We start from the raw sequence: 12,526 nt of genomic DNA on the forward strand, positions 1-12,526 counted from the left end.
ACTTTTTTAAAAAGTGGAGGTACCAACTTAGAAGGCTGAAAAGTTGCAAAAGTTATGCACAGGCAGTCCTTGCAAAGAATTTTGACTTTTCTACACCAGAAAAGTGGCGTACGGCTTTCTTAAACGTCCCCAATGTTTCTATTTTATGACACTGTTCACTATCTCCAGACAGAAGAAGTAAATGAGGTAAGAAGAGGCAAAGCAGGAGACACAGATAACAGCTAAAGTACGACAGCGTCCTGAGCAGCAGCCATCGCCGCCGGGTATCAAACCGTCTATCTTTAATTTCTCGCCCTTTGGAATAGGCGGATCTCTTTGGGATTCTGACTTCATGTTTACCTGACCATCAATAAACCACCTAGAGACACAAAAGCAATCACTCAGAATGAATGGCCGGGAAATCTTGTCGCTTTCCTAGAACCTTTAAGTTGGGAACGAGCTGTCAAAACCAAGTGTCAAATTAGTGACAAGGAAAGATTTATGAATAAGATGCGCGGCTCGTAGAAGCAGACGGACGCTGAGCGCTATTGAAATTCAGTGGATGAAGAACGCTCAAGACAAACAATAGTCTCGTCTATAGAGATAACGTCTGATACTACCATCCAAATCACTTCGCTCCTGTTTACACCTCCAGGACTCTAATAATTGCACATCTCTACATAGAAAAAGCCGAAAAGGAATTCATACCAACAGCATCAAATTAATAGAAAACTTTAATGTAGAGGACAGAGAGAGGCAAGAGGAAGAAGAGACGATCACAGAGAAATTGTCCTGCCTTATATCATCCAGCGAGGAGAGTATCCAGTGACATGGACCATATCATATATATTCCGAATATCCTCTGCATATAGTCATAGGGTCTATACTTGTATTATCTGGTCATCTTCTGCTATGTACAGTTGCAAAAAAAGTAAGTGAACCCTTTGGTCTTGTTGTTATCTAAGTCACAATTAGCTTGTATGCTTGTTTTCTGGTGCATAAAAGTCAGTATTTTGATGTATGCGCCAAAATTGTGAATTTTTTTTCCAGTTTTTACGCTCGGCCCCAACACTTTTTTAAAACAGCCCATTAAGTTTACCATAATATACGCCAGAAACTGGCACACATTATGGCAAAAACCTACGTAAGCTGGCACAGGTTTTAGTCTGGCACACAGAGATGCCACCAGACGTGACGAATGTATTAAGATGTACAAGATTGTTAATAAATGTGTTTCAGAAGTGCCGGTGCATAATTTATGTAGACCGTCGAATGATCTGTCAGTCTAAATAAATATGCCCCATTGTAACTATCAACACTCAAACAGTTTTACCGTTCATATCTTTCATTGAGCACATAGAGTAACATCCACAGTGCAGGGAGAAAAAGTAAGTGAACCCTTAGATTGAATAACCTGTGGAGTCCACCTTTAGCAGAAATCACCTCCACCAAACATTTCCTGTAAATGCAAAAAAGATTAAGGCCGAATGCCAGCGGGCAGGTCAGGTTCCGACTGCAAAAACTTGCAGCGGAATCAGACCCTGTGCCCCGGCATTGACCGCCACATATCTGTCTTGTCTTCTCTCTGCCCAGCGGATATACCGGCTGGCGATCGGCCATACATGCACAGCGAAGAGAGTCATGCCGACGCGGATGCAGATCCGCTGTGACTCACAGCAGGATGGACTAGAATAGGACATGCTGCTATTTTGCCCCGCGAGCGGAAAATTGCAGTTGATTTCTGCTTGTTGGCATGGAAAAGCATTTTGTTTAGCATGTCCTATGGGCAATATTTGCTGCGGGATTCGGAGGTGAATGCTCGCTCTGGATTCCGCAGTGCAAATACGGCTTTGAGAATTGGGCCTTGCACAGTTTTAAGGAAGAATTTTGCAACATTCCTCTCTGCAAATGTTTCAGTTCAGCATTATTTTTTGGGATGCCTTGTTTACACAGCTCTCTTCAGGTCATAGCACAGTATCTCCATATGGCTAATCTGTTTCTTCTGTCCATAGAACATTTCCCAGAAGCATGGTGGGACATCCAGGTGGTCTCGAGTAAACTTCGATCACAAGTTGATCAGTCCTTGAGGGAGCAAAGCCACCCCAAACCATAATGTCCCTTCCACCATAACCTCAAACCATGATGTCCCCTGCAACATAGTCCCATACCATGATACCTTTCCATCATAGCTTCAAACTATGATGCCTCTCCATCACAGCTCCAAATCATTACATCCCCTACACCATAGACCTAAATCATGATACTCCCTCCACCATATCCGCAACGCATGATGCCCTCACCAACATGCTTCACAAATGGGAGGAATAAACTTGAGATGTGCTGCAATATTTTTTTGGACAGCAGCGGCTTCCTTCGTCATGTCCTTCCATAAACACCATTCTTGGTCAGCGTTTTTCTAGTGAACAGATGAATAGAGGTTTCTGAAGTCTGTAGATCTTCTATTCCCCTCGAGTTCTTTCTCACCTCTTTCAGAATTGCCCGTTGTGCTCTTGCAGTGATATAAGAGGACGCTCCTAGGAAAAGTACACTCAGGTCTTTAGCTTTTGTAACCTTGACCAGCTTTATGCATCTCTATAGCACATTCTCAGAGGTCTTCTGAAAGTTGCTTACATCTAGGCACGGCTCACACTAACCAATCAAACTACTAACGACCACTTGTCAGTGAGTATATATGTGAGTGCTTCTCATGCTCTGCACCTGGTGACACCATCGCTTCATGCCCTGGTGATGTTATCAAAGGTCCTACAACATATATAAAACACAGAGCCTGACCGACAGAAGAACAACACAGTTAGGGCTCTTGAAAAGGGGAGGACAAAAATAACAAAAAGAGAATACAACTAAGCTGTTATTATCTCAGACACATCTCAGCAGTCCTACCAGAAAACACCCACCTACCCCCGCCAAAGAAATCCAGTGGGCTTAAGGACCTGTGGTGACATCAATGCTGTGGGAGGAGCCATTTTGCAGTTTGGTAGAAAGTACTGTATGTTGGTTCCTCTCATGCTCTGCCCCCTGGTGACGTCATCACAGGTCCTATAGGATATATAAAAAACAAAGCATAACCAACAGAAGAACAACACAGTTAGAGTTCTTAGAAGGGTAGGACAAAAATAACAAAATGAGAATACAACTACACCATTATTATCTCAGGCGCAACTCAGCAGTCCTGACAGAAGACGCCAACCTACCGCCACCACAGAAATCCAGTTAGCTGAAGGACCTGCGGTAACGTCACTGTTGTGTAGGAATCAAGATGGATGTAGTAGAGCTGTGTCTGTGATGTACTGCGTTTGTAATGTTTGGGAATCAAGATGGATGTAGTAAAGCTGTGTGTGAGCTGTGTGGGGATAATAATGCATGTACCATGTAGCAGAGCTGTGTGTAGTGTGCTATGTGTGGAATGTGCAGGGTCAGGATGGATGTACCAGAGCTGTGTGTGTCATGTGCTGTGTGTGTAATGTGTGTGAATCAGGATGGATGTAGTAGAGCTGTGTGTGTGATGTGCTGTGTGTAATGTGTGGGAATCAAGGTGGATGTATTAGGGCTGTGTGTGAGATGTGTGGGATCACAATGCATGTATCATGTAGCAGAGCTGTTTGTGTAATGTGTGGGGTCAGGATGGATGTAGCAGAGCGGTGTGTTTAATGTGCTGTGTGTGTAATGTGTGGGGATAATAATAGATGTACCATGTAGCACAGCTGTGAAGCACATTGCACCACCAGAAACACTGGTGCTATAACTTCCTAAGAATTACTAGTCTTTCTTGAGAAAAACAGTGTTTCGTCTGAGCTGGACACCTACACCTCGCCTGGATCAGACATAATAGTTGTCCAAAAGAATGGATATGCACTCTAGTAAAACTCAGAGAACAAAACAACCAATAGATAAACTAAACAAGGGTGAAAAGAGAAATCCCACCCTTATGTAATAATGCCAGAAAGTCCTGCCTAAAGCGGGGTGATCGCTCTGATGAGAGCGATCCAACATCTAGAATCTGGGGACTTTCTAAACTGCTCTTACATGGATAAGATGATGACAATGGACAGGTGTAAATAGCTATTGTCACAACAGAAAGGAAAACAGATGTAACACCATAAATCAACACCTGAGACATATCTGAAGAAAAGCGTAACACCAGAGAAATGTGAACTGAACCAGAACTCAACTAACATAGGAATATCCAGTGCCATCTGAGAGGAGGGGCTAGAATATATACAGTATAGTAGTAGTTGATTGGCTGGCTGAGACAAATCACTGTTGTCCAATCAGACCACACACCATCAGGTGAATGTGGACTGGTTATCATTCATCGTCGAATGTCACGTAGGCCAAGCTGACTTCACGATGTCAGCCTAGATCCGCCTCCATGTTGCAGGCGGCACACCGTGACAAACAGATTTGTCAGAAGCCAGGCTTTGTGTGCCCTTATTTAATGGGTAAAGCACATTTGAAACCTGTACTTCCAATCTCATCTCATAGCGATTCTCCGCTCGCGGGACTCAAATCCCGGCATGGCACGATTCTCCGTCAGATCTGTCAGATAGGCTCACCGTAGAGAACTGTCAGTTCTCTCCCCTGCTCCCCGGGGGTGGAATATCGCTAGTGATATTCCGCCTCTCCGTGGACAGGGGGCCTCACTTTTTCTCTCTGCACTGTGGATGATGAGCAGCACAATTGTCAAACAATTGACTTACATTATATTTGTTTATAATTGTGACTTTGTTACAATCAAACAACATTTTATTAGTAATCAATGCAGAATCGGAATTCCAAAGGAAATTGCAACAACAGCTCATATAAGTAAAACAAAGAAACAAACAAAAAAAGGAGAGAAGTGTTAACCCATTCCTTGCTGGAGTTAATAGATTTACATCGAATTGATCCTCCAAGAAGAACACATGAAGCAAATAAACAGTGATGGATATAAATCTTATTTTATACTGCCATAAATGAAATGCTTAACACCGGCTTTGGATGACTGTTTTCCCTGGCTCGATTTCTATTTGGAGGACGTACGGCACTCTTGGGGGGATCTTTCAAGCTGCACAGCGGAGCGGCCATAATTCTGATGGTTCATTGTCAGAACGGCTAGTTCTGCTTCCAGACAAATCACTTCTCCCAGGTAAAGGGATTATTAAGGGTCACTGAAAAGCCAGTGAGGCAGATGTGGACACAAGCAGCACATGAATAATTAAGACCGTGTAAACAGACCCTATATACGGCAGAGCTGGGTCCAGGTAACGGCCAACACTCCGCTGCAGGGACTTAAAGCAAAATGACATTATCCAGGTGGCAAGGAAAGGCTTGCGGCATGCCGGGATATGTCCCCATTTCTAAAGCCCAGACTCTGGAGCCATATTCACAGTGTACGAAGTACATAAAGCACAGATTATATAACGGTCGCTCTAGGTACTGAAATGCTCCTTCGTAGCGCCATTTAGATCTACAGGTTCCCATCAGGTCTACAGATTCTCCCCCGGCCTTAAAGGGATATTTCATTTTCAGCAAATTAAATAGTAATAATTTTTTACAAACTGGTCCCTCAGGGTGTAGACATAAGAACAAGCTCATAGAGCTCATCCTCAGCGCTCCCCGCAGGTCCCTCGCTACCGCTCCAGGTCTCCGCTGTGCAATTTTGCTTACAGGTAGTCAGCCTGTGGCTTCCCATAAACTTGCTGCTGCAGCCAATGATAGAGCTCAGTAGCAATCGCTGAGCTCTCTCATTGGCTGCAGCAGCCTGTTTGCGAGACATATGCGCAAGAAATACGCAGAAAAAAAAAAAACATTGATGTCAATGGGTTTGTTCTTAAAAGCATGCTCTCTATTTTGCTGCATATTTGCGCACCAAGGGCCCCATAGAAGTCAATAGGAGGTGCGCAAATACGCACTCAGTATGCACACAAATGCATTGAAATCAACGCAAGCCGTGCCTGCAGAGGTCGGCGCAGAGATCTCCGCTGTTTCAGCTCCAACCTCTGTGTATTTGCGGTGTTAACAGCTTGCGCCGCTTAGTTGATCGTTCAGGGTCCCGAGCGACGGACCCCAGCCGATCAACTATTGATGACCTATCCTGAGGATAGTCATCAGTAATATTCTACCTGGAAAACCCCTTTAAAGCTACATACGAAGATTTGGAATAAAGAATGCAATATCCATAATGTAGGTATGTCTGAAGGCTGGTTACCAAAACATACATATCAGTTATATATCATAATTAATGGATCGAAATGTAGGTACCATATAAATCCGGTGCAAATAAGCCCTGTCACCGCATTCAGCCCACGAGGTACGTTCACTTTTTGCATCTTCCAGGAGTAAATGAGCAATGCAAAAAAGTCAGTTTTTTATCTCACCTGAGTAGATGATGTCATACACCCGCCCCTTCCCCAGAACAAACCAAGAAGTAAGGGGAAAATCACAAGACACAATTATTTATGGTGTTTCCAATGGCCTATAAGTAAAATCCCCGTCTAAGGACATAGGCAATAGAAATAACTCAGATTCTAAGAAATAGCACATGACCCAATGCCTCCTAAGGATGGGGCGGGGCCATAACAAAGGATCACATAGAGCTGGAAGATGTCATAGAAGTTACGCAAGGTGCATCAGGAGGTGCTGGATGAGCCAGAAGGCTCCATTAGAATATCACAATAGTAATAAGGTGGATAGTACTAATATATTGAAATGATGATATCATATGAAAGTTCATGTAAAGATAAATTATCATGAAACTTGAACAAGATGCACCAGGAGGTCCAGGATGAACCAAAGATCATCAAGCGTCAGAGAAATATCAGAATAAAGTGAATCATACCAATATATGAAACAATTATGTGTACAAAGGCATAATAAGTGACAAACCCATAAAAAATATAAAATAAAAATGTATATATATTAGTGCATCAAGGGGTCCTGAATGAACCAAAGATCTGCATATTCGATTCATTCAGGACCCCATGGTGATATTTTTGTGACACTCAGTAACAAGTCAGAACACTTCAACTGGTGGTTAGTGGCGGTCCCAGGAACCGGTGGGAGTAACACTCTGAACTTTCAAGACAAACGGGAACTTGTACTTCAGTCAGTCCTTTCCACAACCCTCAGTATAGCGCTCTTTCACTGCCCTTCTATGTGTTCCAGCTGGTGCTCAGCTACCCGTGTCCAGCCATACTCTATTCTAGCGCTTAACTACACCATCAATATGGCGTTGGCTGAATTTCTTCTTCCGGTTTCTGAGACCACCGCCTCCAATCTGCTTTGAAGAAGCATCATACAATAAAAAATATTAAGAATTACCAATATGCAAAAGAACAAATATATCAATAGGTTTATACCACATTACAGCTTGACCAGAACAGATTTGTATCCCTGGAAGTAAACAATGAAGGTTTCTATTAAATGACAGCAAGCAGAGATCTTGAAAACCATGAGGAACTGATACAAGAAGAATGTTGGAAAATTTTACAAGTTTCCAGTACAAAAGAATAACTTTTATTTGCTGAATCTGGAATATTCCCTATTGAGACATAGCCTCAGTTTTGGGGCATCGTTGGTGCTTGCCCTAAGAACCTACAAAAATTACAAAGCGTTAAAATTAGAGAGATTCACCCTAGAGACCCTTAGCTAAATAACTATTGGAATGCCCTGGTTTGCTAAGGGTTAAAAATTCCCGATCAGGAAACAAAAAAGTGGAGTAAAAGGTGGCAGCCAGGTTAAGAAAGCTGTGACAGTGTCAGAATCCAGGTGCTAAAGAATGACCCAAGGGGGTCATTAAGACATGTAGACAATTGGCTATGACAATAGCGCTGCAGGAAGCTGAGCACATCTTGTTCTGCCACCCAACACCTTCCCTGTCACACAGGGGGTGCAACGTTGTCATTGTGATCCCTACGTTGTTCCGCATGTTCTTGGCCAGAAGAAGCCAAGGCAAAGGGCAGAGGACGCTGTGGGAGTGTGAAGGAGGTGAGTGATTTTCTTATTTTATTTTGTTGTCAAGGCACTGTGAGGCTTTATTAGGTACTTAAGGGACACAATGGGGCTTCATTAATTACACACGTCACAGTGGGGCCTATAAATGACTTAAGACACAGTGGGGCCTATAATTAAACTGGGATCACAGTGGGGTCTATAACTGACTCAGGGGCTACAGTGAGGTTTGTAAATGACTTGAGCTACAGTGGGCCCTGTAGCTGACTCAGAGGGCACAAGGGGGCCTATAAATGACTTGCAAGGCACAAGGGGGCCTATAAATGACTCAGGGCACAAAGGGGCCTATAAATGACTCAGGGCACAGGGAAGCCTATTGATGACTCAGGGGCAGAGCAAGGCCTATAAATGACTAAGGTGGCAGAACAGATCCTATAAATTACTAAGGGGACACAGGGGGTCTAAAAATTACTAAGGACCCACTGTGATTCTGCAAGAAAGGGTTAACCCCAGCTAAACATCCACGTTGTTCTGTTTACAGAAATATTCTTAATTCCCTGAGCACATTTCCTGAATCCATCTTATGTGACGCTCCCTCCCGGCCTGTTTTCTTTTCCTTCCTACTTCTTCATGTCTCGAAGCCTCTAGTCATGACGGAGACACATGATGGATACTGCGGCACCTTCAGAAGATGTAATTGTCCTGTCAGAGTGTCGCCATCATGTCTCAGAATTGTTCATCATGTGCAAATCTGAGCAGAAGCCACATAACCCAGCATCAGAACCGGGTCAAACGTGGAGGTTCTGTCCCCTCCCTGGACAGACCCCTTAATGAGGTATTCTGGTCATTTAACCCCTTGTAGTATTGATGAGCTATTCTCAAGATAGATCATCAATAGTTGTTTGGTGCGGGTCTGCCGCCATGGACCACCGGTGATCAGTTGATCTCAGCCCCTGCACTCACTGCAACAGACTGGATGTGGACAGCTCCATCCACATTAGGGTTTGAGCCAGAAGATATAGCCCCCATTGATTTGACAGCCAATACCTGAGTAGAATAGTCACAATTGTGTAACGTCCTGCAGCGACCAAGACACAAGGCACATGCTTAGGAGATGATGGGTGTAGAGATGGCACTTGTCATGGTGACTCTACCAAACTCCTCCCCAGTGGGATGCATAGTGCCTGAGCCAAGGCACCGCTAGGCCTCTTCCAGGCAACGCTGGGACAGCGGTTACCTGTATAGATGTATAAGGGACTGTAGAAGTTGTCACTCGTGACGGCACCATTCCTTCACACCATTGGATGTCCGGTGGAGAATAATAGAGTCCACACACAGTTATAATGAATACCTCAATTACTGCGAATGGGCAGTGACTGGAACTTTACTTCTTTAAGATAACCTTCACACACCAATGCAGGAAAAAACAATTTTAGCAAGGTCAGGAAGGAGAACACAGGATGACACCAGGCCTACAGTCCTAGTTATCTGTATGACGCCGCTCCTGGACAGACACACACAGACTCCGGGACACAGAATGACACAGGGTCTACAGGTTGAGTTATCGGTATGACTCCGTTCCTGGACACACACTCTCCGAGACACAAGATGACACAGGGCCTACAGTCCTAGTTATTTGTATGACGCCGCTCCTGGATACACACACTCGGGGAAACAGGATGACACCGGGCTTACATATATGTAAGACTCCACTCCTGGAAGGCACTCTGGAGGTGGGAAGAACACTCCACAGACACTCACTTGTACTCAGTAGAAAGAACACTGCACAGCAGGCTCCTTTCTTCCACACACTCAAGGTAGGAGTCCTGGGATGGGAACGTCAGGATACCTCTCCTCGGCCTCCATTCTTCACCACATGAGGGTTGAAGGTACCCCCATGTGGCTGGCACTCTCTCCGAAGATCAGAACACCACTCAGGAAATGGACCTAGACTCACTCTTTGCAAACACATTTATATTAGCACATCATGTGACAAGACAATTAGTTACAATTTCCAGACATATCCCAAACATTAACCTCTCACATGCTGCAGCTGTGCAATGAACATAAATAACTAAAGACACGACAATTTGCACAGCGCGTCCACAGTGAAAACATGTATGACAGTTATGGAAGGGCCAGAGGTTCTGTTGTATTATGTCTCCACCAGATGTATGGGTAGAGACATGGCTTAGCAGCTGTCAGTTACTGGGAGCTCCCAGCGCATGCCCCCCTCAGCTGCATCCGTGGATGCTGCCCTGGATTCTGTGGATAATGGGTTCCTTTGGTCCCAGTGAGCCAGTGGGGAGAAGCTGTGATGAGCTGCAAGATGCAGGGTAAGAGCGGTGTTTGCGCCGGCGATGGCAGTGCAGAAGGTGACATCAGCAGCATGATGGAGGGTGCCTGTGGCCACTGCAAGGACACTAACAGCACAGCCGGGGGCACATGGCTGGACTTACCGGTGTCTGAGATCAACGCCATGCAGGGTGACACAGCGGCCACAGAACGGAGAGCGCCGCAGGACTAGGACCGGAGGACACACTTTCAAGTGGTGATGGGACGGCAGCAGAAGGGAGAGCGGCGCACAAAAAGAACCGGAGCACACCCATTGCAGCGGTGATGGAAGGCCAGCGAGAGCAGTGAGAGTGCAGTAGCCAGGAGGGGACAAGCGGCGGGGTGAGCATTACTAGGCGGTACAGCAAGACAGCAGGGAGCACACACAGACCGCAGGACTTTTCTGGCCGCTGCAGGGAAATGAGCAGATGCTCCGATCAACAGAGGGCCGAGGAACAGCCAATCCGCTGCTGTGGGCGTCACCTGGCCCTCCCGTAGAACTCAAGCAGGGCAACCCATGTCTCCACCCATTCTTCTGGTGGAGACAAGATACAACAGTACCGGGGCCAGATATATAAACTCCGCGTCACTACAATTGGACATAACTCCAATCAGGGCTGTTAACTCTTCATCAAATGCCCTGATTAGGACTGTGATGCACCAATAGCTTCTGAAGGGCTACAATCAATGATCACCCATCAGTACTTGCCTGTGGTCTAACAGATTGTGTATCATGTCTGTGTCTTAATAGATTGCCGGTCAGAGTGCAGTATAAGGCAATACTATAGTCTTGCATTATACTGTATAAGCAAACAAATTACCGCAAGTTTAACTCCCCTATGGAAAAATAAATAAAGTAAAAAAGCGAGTACAAAAAGTATTTTAATTATTATATTATATTATTATAGAAACAATTTATACGTGTATTAAAAGTTTAACACCCACCTATTCCCATCTGTTGCATCAAAAAGAAATTAAAAATTAGTATCACTGCATCCATAAAAGTCTATTTTATGAAAATATCACGTTATTAATCCTACGCACTGAATAATGTCAAAAAACAGAAAAACACTGTGCCAGAATTAGGTTTTTTTGCTCCCCCATCTCCAAGTCATTGTACTCTAATATGGTAGCAGTTAAATCTACAGGTCAAAAAATGAATCCCTACACAAGTCCAGCAATGGAAAGATGAAAAAGTTACGAAGGCCAAAAGATGGGGACAGAAAGCACATTTTTTAAAGATACTTTAAATTGTCTTAAGTAGTTCTACATAAAAAAACGATATAAATTTGGTATCGCTGTAATCGACATAATAAAGACAGCTTTTATATTGCAGCACAAACGCTGTAAATAACGGACCCCCCCCCCCACCTAAAAAATAAGTGAAACCATGTTGGGCATTTTCCAATCTACCCCACTAAGAATTTTTTTAAAGTTTTCCAATATATTAGACATTATGTTAAATGCTACCACTAAAAAATACAACTTGTCCGCCGTAAGGAAGCTCTCATGTCGCTATGTCATGGGGAAAATGAGAATAAGAATGTTATCATAGTTTGAAAGTGGAGGGAAAAAACGAAATGGAAAGAACAGAAATAGCTGCAGCCAGGAAGGGGTTAATCAAGCTACTGGATTGGCGCTTGTTATCTAGGTTATATCCCCTTACTTGCAACCATAGATGACAAAACTTTATCAGCAGAGCACTGCAATCCTGTCCCCTAGTGGCTAAAAACATACTTACCAACACAGCTATGAAGGGGTTTTCCAGACAGCGCTGGCAGTCAGTGCCAGTATACACCAGGGTCAGGGCAGAAGCCGCTGCTCCAACCTTTGTGTAGTGGCCGGCGCGTGTAATCAAAGGTGCTGCTCTAATTAAAATCAATAGGAAGGACCCCAGCCTGCAACTTCAAACATGGCTCCCATTGATTTCAGTGCGAGCTGCGCCTGCAATAACGAGTGCCGGCCACTTACACAGGGGTCAGAACGGTATTTCTGCTCTGACCCTGGTGTTGTCCGGCACTGACCACTGGCACTGCCTGGACAACCCCCTTAATAGAAGTCTGTCTGCTAGATTTTCTCTATTAGCCTAATATACTGTCATATACATAAGAGTCTTGTGTGGCGCAGAGTGTTAAGGCAGCAGAAATGCAGTTCTTAGCTCTCACTCATGACCTGAAGGTTGCTAGATCAATCCCCACAAGGTTCAGGTAGCCAGCTCAAGCTTGACTCAGCCTTCCATTCTTCTGAGGTCAGCTTGGTGGGG

This window comes from Eleutherodactylus coqui, chromosome 8 (assembly GCF_035609145.1).
Source record: "Eleutherodactylus coqui strain aEleCoq1 chromosome 8, aEleCoq1.hap1, whole genome shotgun sequence".
NCBI classification, from domain to species: domain Eukaryota; kingdom Metazoa; phylum Chordata; class Amphibia; order Anura; family Eleutherodactylidae; genus Eleutherodactylus; species Eleutherodactylus coqui.